Here is a 10,408-nt window from a genome sequence, read left to right on the forward strand (position 1 = left end):
GTCAGTGAACGCACCATACCGAAGCACTAAAAACATTTCTCTCCAGTGCAGAAGTTGATCTGAAGGAAGACACAAAGTTAAACATTTAACCTCATGTGGCGTGCAAAACCCAAGTGGAAGAAATTGTTACCACTAGAATCTGCTTGCGTTCATTTTAAAAACAAAAGAGGGAACCACTTTTACATGGCTTCTGTTTATTACTACAGTCACAACATTGCGTGCCAAGATTAATTTTTTTAACTCATGCAAGTGTTGACTGCCACTGTAAAAAAATATGAGACGATGGTGACATGTGTGTTTTTCCCCCTTCATTTGGATAATTAATTAGAAAAACCATGTAAAATAGAGAGCAGAGAAGAATTGGGCTACTGCCTAAGACTGATGCCATTGAGTAGCTAGACAACAAGGCTGTTCAGTTGGTTTAATCAAAAGGACTATGTACATTGACCTGTTCTGAAAACCTTAACCTTAAATGGCTGGACAAGAAGTAAATTATCTTGACCTCTAATGTATATGTCATGGAAAAGAACACAGTGGAAACCATTTTCACTGATAGCATGTCAGTAGTTCATACAGGTTGCTACCCAAACAGAAAGTAACACTTCAGAAGATAACAGGAAGGCTACACATTACCTCACAGCGTTATTCTTTTGAGCTTTCAACCTCGATCATGAATAGTATTTTCTTTGTAAATACTGGAACACTTTTGAAAATCTAAAATCATTCTCTAATTAAAAGGTTAGAAAATATATACACAGACTGCTGTTGGGAGTTATGCTAACTGTGCCAACTGAAAACAGTGGAAATGGTGAACTGAAAATAAAAATAGCAGTATAGAAATGGTGAAATATTGTCTATGCTCTTATACATTAAAAAATAGCTTACTTGGGTTGGAAAAAAAATGTATTCTGTCACTTATTGTTCCAAAAGAGAAATAAAAAAAGAGCTAAGTGGCTTGCTCAACGCTTTACAAAACTGGAGACTACAAGTCAACCAGTAAGCTGACTGATCCATCTCTGCTCCTATATACACAACATCCAGGTTTATATTTCCTTTAAATAAAGGATGGGAACTGTGATAAAATAACCCTCGAATTGCAAGTTTTATCAAAATATATTAGTCTTCAGAATTAAAAAGCAGGCTTAAAAAGACAGAAACAACATTGAGAGGGATCTACCAACCCAAGTCTCAGTGGATTCACAGCTTAGTGCATTTTGAGACCATTCAGGTTGCTCAACAGGGAAACTGCAAGCTTTTTAGAAATGTGATACCAACATCACGAGCCCTTCAGTGACTGTGTTCAAGAGGGCAGCTGAAGAGCACGCTTTTCATAGTTCACTGATTTCTAAAGAGCTTTGGAAGCACGGTATTCGCTCGTGGCCTCTTGCCCTCATGTCTTACTAAGTATATTACGGTTTATAATGGCAGCTGATGCAAAATATTAACTGCGTTTTCAAGCAGAGATATCACTGCCCCTGAAATCCAATAAAGCCATAAAGGTTGGAGGAAGAAGTAGAGGCGACTTATTCACATCTACCAGCACAGAAGCTAAATTCACTCAAGAAATTCCTGATCCGTGTCCATTCCTCCCCCCCTGTCCTTACAGAGGGCTTCCATACCTGTCAGCATGGAGTGATTTCTCCAATTTTTCATTAGGCGGTGCTCAGTTTTGGAGCAGAGTGTAAGCAGCACCACCAAGCTGCAATATTGCTCCTTGCTGAGAAGAAGAAAAAAAAAAGAAAAAAGAAAAACAGGGACACAAAAATATAAACTTCACACTTTTTTGGCAGAAATAGATGAAATCTCATTTTTCTTGTTGGAAAACAAAATCACTACTTTCTATTTAAGAAAATTAATGCATTTTCTTTTCAAAGATGAACACAGCTAAACGATGCAACACAGATAAAAATAAAATTTTTTGTAAAGCCTGCTTCTCTATGTACTCTGACACAAAAATCATTTTTGAAACCTTCTTTAGTGATGCATACCACGTAGATTTTTAATGAATGAGTTGGGCGTCTTCAGATCAATTAACCAACTGCTGGCTGCAATGTTAAGCTTGGATACTGCTGTTACTACCAGCAGATACAGATAATCGAAGTTTAGTTCTGGTGTCATTTAAACTGCATGTCTCCCCACTTAGGCAAAAAAAAAAAAAAAAAAAAAACGTAACGCAGCATCTTGATGAGCAGCTTGCCCTCATCTACCAGTCAGCACCCGGAGTGTGCGGAGGGGAATCTAATGCGATACTGCAAGGAAACAAAAGGATGGCCTCAGTTAAAAAAAAAAAAATAAATAACGAAAAAGAAAATAAAGAAATAAAGCCAACCCCCAACAGCTGTGTTCACAAAACAGAAATGAAATATTGTGGTTTTAGAAAGATTAATGTGCAACAGTGAGCTACATTACACTAGCCAGCTGCTGGCACTAGATCTGTATTTATCATACCGCTATTAGAGAGAGGGGGACTGAATTTCTAAAAGTGATTGGGGAATTTCTATTCTGTCATAAACAACTAAAAATAAATATGAAAATAAATATGAAAACCACCAAGTTAAAATCAGTCGTAATCACGTCGCCAACTATTAGACAAAAAGTCTAATAGATTAATCAAGAAAATGAATATGCATGCTTTTGGAATGACTGTTGTCCAAAATCTATCTTTGAAAAAACATGTAAAGTCTCTTCCTCTGTACTTAAAATCCAAATAAATTCTAGAGAAACTGTTTTTAATAGGTCAGAGAAGACAAATACCAAATAATTTAGGCAAAGAAGGCTCAGAGGAACCGAGATGAAGCATTTAAGTCTGAGAACTTCCAAGAAAAGCGGTGGTGGGATGATAAGGGCATGTGTCAATGAGGATAGAGGAATATCTTCCATTTCACTTTATATCAGCAGGTAGATTGTTGAATCTTAGACATGAGATGATGTTCCAGTAAGATACAGATGCTAAACAACAAAACTGGTTTCAGAAGAACAAAGTTGAGCTGCGTTTAGCTCTTTGGAAATTGCTGAGCTATTATACATCAAATACATCATCCCTCAGTTGACTATAGAAAATTTCCAATGCAGTCAAACTTCAGCACCAAACTCTATGTTTTGTAAATCCCTAAAGTTATTTGTAGCAGTATCATTCTACTCAGAGTAGATGCGTTTCTGCTTCCCATTTTGAACATTATTTTCCTTTTCAAATAAACTTGTCCATCTGCTTTTCCCATGCACATTTCAGGCTTAATCTGATTTGACACAATTTAGTTTTTCCCTTTTTAATGTCCATTAGTGGGCAATTTGTGCCCGTTTTCTTGTCGCACTGTGCTTCTTCTGGCTCCGTTAGCTTCAAAACCTCATAAATGAAATTAATTTACTTTGCATGCATTTGTGTGAACTGCAAGAACATTATGTGCTTCTTGTTTTATAGATCCTCACTCACTGTCACGAGTGCCTTCAACAGCAAAATAACTATTCTTTTTTGATTCTGTCAGATGTGCACAAAGGAGTGGTGACTTTATTGTGAATAAAGACAGTGAGAATGCTGAAGCCATATGGTTAATATTTAGTGGAAAATAAGATAATTGAAATATCCAAACTTTTCTACTATTGTCACTTCATTATGTGGCTGTCAGGAGCTTGATACACACAAGAATTTGTTCTCTGCAGATTTTTTTGACAAATAAAACGAAAACATGCAAGAGTGTCATTTTGCAGGAATCACGTACTCCAAGAGAAGCACCAAGACAGCTTGCCAGTACTTGGAGTCTGCAAAAGATTAAGAGCAGCTTGTTTTTTTTGATATACACTAATGTGCTTTTAAGAAAAATCTCTAAGAAGACAGGCTAAATACTAACTATTACATAATAAGATGCACATTCATTGTGGCACCAAAAAGCTTTCTAAAACCTTCCATCTCCATATTAAAGTAATGTATACAAGCATGTTTTTATCCTTCAACAAAAATCTTTTAAAACAACAATTACAATTTCTCAGTCTTCAAAAAATAAATAAATAAATAACTTCAACATTCATGCTTTTATTTTTGTAACAACCAATTTCAGAGTCAACAAAATGGGGAAAAAAAAAAAAAAAGAACCACCAGGTTTACTGATCGATTCTGCACACATTCTTAAATGGAGACAAGAAACGGACTCAATGTGAAGGAGATGGATAAAAACCTGCAATGGCGCCTCTTTAAAATGTAGCCACAAAAAAAAAAAAAGAAAAACCTTTTAACCTTGAAGAAAATGGAGTTCATCTCTTACCAAAGGCACAAAATCATGCACAACTGCTCTTCATTTTCATTTTGATTGAGGGCACGTTACTCCAGATTGGCCTTCTAATATTCACGGCTCCAACTGAATCAGTGTAATTGGTCGATACGTTCTCACTCCAATATTTTGCTTTGGCTAGCAGCTGTGGATAAACAGAAGAATCACACGTGCGACTTTGAAAGAACCGAGAGACAATGGCAACGGCTCTGTGCCTTTTGCTGCCGGAGCTGTGGACGGCAGCAGACGCGCTCCTCTGCTCCCAACTGCTGCTACGGTTTTCCTACAGGATAATAATTTCCTGTTTCCTTTGAGGACTGATCTGCTGATTCCAATTTTCATCAATTTAAAATTTTAATACGCGAGAGACAAAAAACATATGCAGCATAAGTGGGATCCAACAGAATATGAAGGAAAGAGTATACAACTGAGAATTAACCTAATCTTTGATTTTTATTCGACTGAAAAAAGAACAATGATGCATTATGCATTATGTTGGTTGATGCATTTATGGGCCACAAATAGTATGACTTCTTGGAAGCTGATCACAACCTAATCTAGAAATTAAAAAACTACTCTGTCTCATATCTGCATCTTTTTACTAAAAAAAAGGGTCCAATAATTACCAGATTAATTTCCAGCTGGAGACCTGTTTGCTTCTGATATTAAAGCCATCACTAATGATCAAGCACAGCCTCAGTGGCAGCAAAACAATACATCACCTTTCTCAACTTCAAAAAGAGAGCTTCAAGAAACAAAGCACTCGTGACGGACCCCAAAGCCTGATCAGGCTCACAAGGGATGCACCGGAAGCCAATGAGTGCTCGTCCAACAACCCACAGGACCCAAATGATCCACTGCCAACATCCCCCGCCGCACGCCGTAGGACTCCCTGGCAGGCCGGAGTCGTTCTGGCAGCGGACGGGAAGACCAATGAGCAAATTTGGTTTCCCCAAATTTGCCTAGACTACACAGAAGCCTTCCCTTCCTAAATCATTCTTCATGGGCAACGATAAAGAAATAATAAGCAGCCTTGAGCTACAATATTGCAACTAGCTGACCATAACAACAAGATCCGGGGTTTTTTTTTGTGTGTGTGTGTGTCCGGCCCTTACTAATAGGATAAATGCCTCGGGGTAATTTCTAAATGAATTCCTCAGGCCAAAGTGGTTCCCCAAGCCAACCCAAAGCACATTTGATAGAGAAGGATTATCCCTGATTGAGTTTATTTCAGAGAAGCTGGTGACGAACTGAAAACACCATCATGCTTCCACACAGGCAGTTCTTGCCCAAACAATAACAGCTCTGCAGCTGAATGTACACTACAGAGGGTGTTAAGAGCACTTTTTTTTTTTTTTGGCATGCTGACACAGTGACACCTCTATATTACCGCCTTGTGATCCACCTACAGCCAGTGGTTCCTCTAAATATCTTTATTCATACTACACGCATGAGGTGAGAAGACCCCCGCTAAACGGCTCCAGCTCTGAGGCAAACGTATTGTCTTACCTCACCGAGAGCGGAGCTCCCCCGTCTGCTCTGAGAGGACTAGGACTAAAAGCCCTTAATCCCCCGCCTTGATTTGCGATAGCCTGCTAGGTTTTTAAATGTCATCAGTGGGGAAGTGTGTCCTCCTCCTGCCCCACATGCTCAGCTTATTAATACAACACTGGGGTGCATTTATTTGGAAAAAGAAACATGTCAGTCAGACTGCTCGCCATCTATTTATATACAGTAAGCCACGCTCAAGGCTCCAGCAGCAGCAGTGAAGACTGACAAGTGAGATGTTGGATATGCAAGTTCACCATAAATCTTGCTAAATACAGACCGTGCATAAACTCTAATAATGTGACATGCATCTGCTTCTTCTGGAGACTTTAGCTGCCTGGAAATAAAACTAACGGCGTGGACTCGTCTGTAGCAGGACCACTAAAGAGATGGCTGCAAAGTTTTGCTTCAACACCAGGGAAAGAAGAAAAACAATGCCCCTACAGTCTCATGTTTACAGTTGCAGTACAGTACCTTGCTTTAACACATGGGACTTATGGGGAGTAATGCTTTAATGTCAGGAGGATGATGCACTCCAAGTTTCTGGATTTGCAGAAGACTAGGAGTTTTAAAAATACAGTTGCTACAGTGTGTGGATTGGCGTTAAAGTGTTTGGGAGAAGATTAGACTATCAAAACAGAAATAGTTTAACAAAGCAACATAACATTAACACCCCAATGATAATGTGCGCACCATTAAAAGCATCACTACATTAACTCTAACAGTTTTTGTCCCGAATTAAACTAATGCCGTTTTTCGGCTTTAGACCCTTACCATTCCACCTGCAAACAGCCCCCGAGACCTGAAGTTCTAGATTTTTTTTTTTTTTTTTTGTCAATTACAGGAGCGCTTGCGCACAAAGCGGGCGCCCGCACACACCATTTGTCAGGCTATGGTCCTGAGCTAAAGGCTGGCAGTGAAACTGATGATCCTCCTCCTTCATTCATTCGTGGTAGGACGAGTGTCCGCGTCGGAACTCCTCGCCAGCACAAAGCATGTCAAAACACGGCGCACACGGAGCCAGCGCGCTGACATGACGGAGTGCTTACCTCTGCTGCCGCTCGCCGCTCCTGTCCCTCCTCCTCCGGGCGTTTGTCCTTGTTTCGCTACGGCGATGGTTTATGCGTGAGCGCTGTCTTTATCCCGCAAAGACCGCAGTTGCATTTTACAGCCAGTGGAGCAACACTGTGCGGTGGCCGTGCGCTGCTCTGCGAGTAGACCCCCTCGGTGCTCGGCCCAGGCTCGTCACTTCAGTGTGGACAGAGGACGGGACTGGATAGACGCGTCTCTGTGCGCTCGTTGCGCGGCAGCGGCGAATCTGCGCTGTGAGCGACTCGCTCGGACGGACTGGCAGACTCACCGTGTGGCCACTTTACTCCCGATGCTGCTCCTCCCCTTTCACTCCGCTCCGCTGACACAAGCCCTCCAGCGCCACCACCCCGTGGCTCTCCGTAACTGCACGCACCTGACGACCTCCATCAGTACACCATCGTCTCCAGAGGTTCACAGGATCATTAGCAGCCGTCACTAAATCCACATTTAGTTGAATCTATTCAATTCCTATGACACACACAGACAAAAAAAAAAAACTTTGATGGCTGTCCTCCAAAATGTGTCCTGACCCACCATTTTTGTTTTTAATGCCTGGTCCTGCAGGACACAATAAAAGGGATAAAACAGTTGCATGACTCATTAAATTTAAGCAGAAGTCTTAAATGTGATACTCATGGGGATTTAATTCTAATAATGTTAAGATGTTTTGGTAATGAATCCTACAAAAACATTTGGATTAGAATTTCAAAAACAGAGGCTTTGGTTCATTAACTATTATTCTTAATTATGAACAGTGCCCAGCAGAAAAAAAAATCAAGGCAAATAGGATTACATTATGAACAAATGAACTTAAGTTAAAGTTTAGCACTGTTATAAAACTTGTGGTTGAGAAAGTTTGTGTTGAAGCAAAATTTGCTTAAAGTACAACTCTATGAGTGAATATAATGAAAAAGGTTTGAATGCTACTTTAAGATACATTTTAAAAGTTTTACGTTGAGCAATATTACTTGAGCAATGATTCATAAACCATTCAACTTCTTTCTTAAAGCAGACGTCAGACCAAGATGCCTTCATGGAAAAATACAATCAAGGTTTTTACTAGTCATGATTCTCTTGCCAAGGCGAATTCTGCAGAGGGCATCTGTTGTGATAGAGAGGATCCTTTGGACCCATTGATCTTGTTTGTCCAGACTAATGACTGCAGCACCGAAACCGCATCCTTAGGACAGAGGTGGGAACGAGTCATTATTTTTCCATCACAAGTACTTCTCAGTCTTTCCACGCGAGTCGTGATGTCCAAATCCTGAAGCGAGTGCAAAGTCAACACATGCACATTTAGAGTCCTAAACCCCTAAGTTAGTCATCTTGTGTATTTGGCAGAGCAAGTAGCGAAGGGAACGCTAAAAGAATTTGTGCTGATGCTGGATTTCCCATTAAGATAAAAATAAAAAACTGCCCAAATCCAAAGGACTTTTATGTTCCTGTATTTTACCGTCTTCAACTTGAGGCCTTTCAAACAAAGTACATTTGTTGTAAAACTAGTGCTTTAAAGTGACAGTGCAGCTCTGCGTATTACCCGAGTACAAAGAAATGGACTTTTATGTTGCTGTATTTTACCGTCTCCAACTTATACGTCTTTGAAATTCAGGGTAGTCGGTGGAAACTGAGATAACGTTAGAGTGTTTGTTGCATTTGTTTTACTTTCAAGTCAAGCAAAACTGAAGAGAGGCGACACTAATGGTAAAGACCGAGATGAATCCCAGGTGTATTGTGATTCTGTCAATTCTCAAATACTTCTGCCTTAGGTGCTTTATCAATCTGAGCTTTAGAGTATACAGAGGAAAGACTATATGCAATTAGTTTATTCCACAAATATTTCCATTAAACATTGACTGTTAGCTTATGTTTGAGGCAAAGGAAACACAGGGTTTCCCCCAGAAAGCTTGCTAAGCCTGGTGCTCAGGGCTCTAAGACAGTCATCCAGCCACCCTCTGTGTTTTTGAGTAAAAGATTGTTTAAAGTTGACAGGAAATTTGAATACATCATTTGATAGTTAGGCATTTTTCAAAGATTAATACCTCAAAACCAACTATAGAGTCATAAAAAAGGTAATCACAAATAAATTAATACTATGCTTGGTGGGAGCACAAGTAAAGCCTGGTGGCCCGCCAGGCTTATAATACAATGAGGGAAATCCTGAAACACAAATAAATATTACATTGTTCAGTTAAAATTATCCAACACAACCTTGACATAGTGTTAGAATTAAACACACGCTGTAAAATACATTTTAATAGTTTGTGTGAATTTAAACATTTACTCCGGCGTGCTCGAGTTAAACTTAAATAATCCTTAAGCAAAGATCTACTGAAATAAAATGTACGCACTGCTGCACCAGCATCACTGGTTAAACTAACTGGTTCATCAGAGCAGTCTCTCTGTCCTACCTGGTGGTTAAATGCTGGTAATTACATTCACTTTGCATCCTGGTTGTAAATCAGTGCCTGATTAGAGGGGCTAGAACAAAATCAACAGGCATCTCTCTGGTGTGGCACAAATAGCCTGAAATCAATGTCCCTTGTTTTTTTTCTCTCCTGACCACAGAGAGCAGTGCGACATGGTCAACAAAAGCCAGAGGGGTAGATGATGAATGATATGCTGATGTTGTTGTTGTGAAGGACGCAACAAGACAGGTGCAAGCAATTCATTAATTATACATCAATTCAATTAAACGATAGCTTTTTAACATTCGAATAGCTCGCCGCTATCTCGGCTGCTAAATGTGCAATTAACTCGGACAAGAACGTTTCAGTCCACAGAAACTCCTTCGAATACTGACAACAACCTTCAAGAAGAAGAAGAAGTGACTTTGCTTGAAACAACGCTCACCTGGCTGCGTTTGGCGCCATTTCCTGCGTCCTCTTCCGCCTTTTAGCTTCAACTCATACTACAAACCAAACCAGCTGTGCTTGATTGGCTATTGTCGAGGAGGGGGAGGGTGGGGGGTGTCCAACTTCTTTCATTGACAGCTTTATCGACCACGTGTTCAAACAAAACCGCACAATCTGGACTTCCAATCAGCTTCAAGTGAAAACACCTGTGCAATATGTATTGTTTTGTTGCCATAAATCTAACAACAGCACGAAGGATGACTGAAGAATATTTTTATTTTCCTTTTTTTTTTCAATTAAAATACAATTAGATGTCGAAATTTATAGATTATTTATTTATTTATTTATTTATTTATTTATTTATTTAGCATCCACACCCTATTCCAGTAGATGGCGGCTGCGGTAATGCACATCTAAATGCTGCTTGACAACCTAAATGCTGCTTGTCAACCGCCACAAAAAACGAAGAAGGATGACTGAACACATACATATTACATATATTTACATACTGTAAAGGCACACTCAGTTGGTGAAATTATGGGTTTTTATTTCACAAACCCTACATCTACCTATGTCACACATTGTTAGCAGTATGGAGAATAGCCTCAGATTAAAAACAAAAAAAACACTCGCTTTCCACTTTGTTAGGTACCA

At 39.7% G+C, this 10,408-nt stretch overlaps 1 protein-coding gene across 4 annotated transcripts in view; it reads right to left on the reverse strand.

Moving 5' to 3' along the window:
* Positions 1-9,855, reverse strand: part of klhl29 (kelch like family member 29) — a 274,351-nt gene extending 264,496 nt beyond the window's left edge. For 2 of the 4 annotated variants that reach the window (XM_016678942.1, XM_016678943.1), the window contains exons 1-2: positions 9,753-9,854; positions 6,860-7,370 (exon numbers count right to left, since the gene is read on the reverse strand). The gene's annotated coding sequence lies outside the window, so the exon portion shown is untranslated. Of the gene's footprint in view, positions 1-6,859; positions 7,371-9,752 lie in introns of all 4 variants that reach the window. The other 2 variants (XM_007566636.2, XM_016678945.1) reach the window with 2 other exon arrangements.
* Between the last annotated feature and the right edge of the window lie 553 nt (positions 9,856-10,408).

The sequence above is a fragment of the Poecilia formosa genome, unplaced genomic scaffold (assembly GCF_000485575.1).
Source record: "Poecilia formosa unplaced genomic scaffold, Poecilia_formosa-5.1.2 Scaffold196, whole genome shotgun sequence".
NCBI classification, from domain to species: domain Eukaryota; kingdom Metazoa; phylum Chordata; class Actinopteri; order Cyprinodontiformes; family Poeciliidae; genus Poecilia; species Poecilia formosa.